At 68.2% G+C, this 333-nt stretch overlaps 1 protein-coding gene and 1 long non-coding RNA gene across 2 annotated transcripts in view; one reads left to right on the top strand and one right to left on the bottom strand.

The window, feature by feature from the left end:
* LOC125939491 (uncharacterized) overlaps positions 1-96 on the top strand; it is a 398-nt gene extending 302 nt beyond the window's left edge. The window contains exon 3 of the long non-coding RNA XR_007463069.1: positions 31-96. This is a non-coding gene — a long non-coding RNA (uncharacterized LOC125939491). The remainder of the gene's footprint in view (positions 1-30) is intronic.
* The window catches only part of LOC125939489 (tripartite motif-containing protein 26), a 27757-nt gene that overhangs the window by 14456 nt on the left and 12968 nt on the right, over positions 1-333 (bottom strand). The gene's annotated exons all lie outside the window — the stretch shown is intronic.

Below are 333 nucleotides of genomic sequence, written 5' to 3'. Positions count from 1 at the left end.
TTAGTGGGTGCGTGTCCCCGGGTCCCGCAGGTGAGCGGTGGGGCAGAGACCCAGTGGTGAGTGTCCCAGGTCCCGCAGGTGAGCGGTGGGGCAGAGACCCAGTGGTGAGTGTCCCAGGTCCCCAGGTGAGCGGTGGGGCAGAGACTTAGTGGGTGCGTGTCCCCAGGTCCCCCAGGTGAGCAGTGGGGCAGAGACCCAGTGGTGAGTGTCCCAGTTCCCGCAGGTGAGCGGTGGGGCAGAGACCTAGTGGGTGCGTGTCCCCAGGACCCGCAGGTGAGCGGTGGGACAGAGACCCAGTGGTGAGTGTCCCAGGTCCCCCAGGTGAGCGGTGGG

The sequence above is a fragment of the Panthera uncia genome (assembly GCF_023721935.1).
Source record: "Panthera uncia isolate 11264 chromosome B2 unlocalized genomic scaffold, Puncia_PCG_1.0 HiC_scaffold_25, whole genome shotgun sequence".
Lineage (NCBI taxonomy): Eukaryota > Metazoa > Chordata > Mammalia > Carnivora > Felidae > Panthera > Panthera uncia.
Note: the sequence above shows the minus strand (reverse complement) of the source record. Positions and strands in the feature narration are given on the sequence as shown.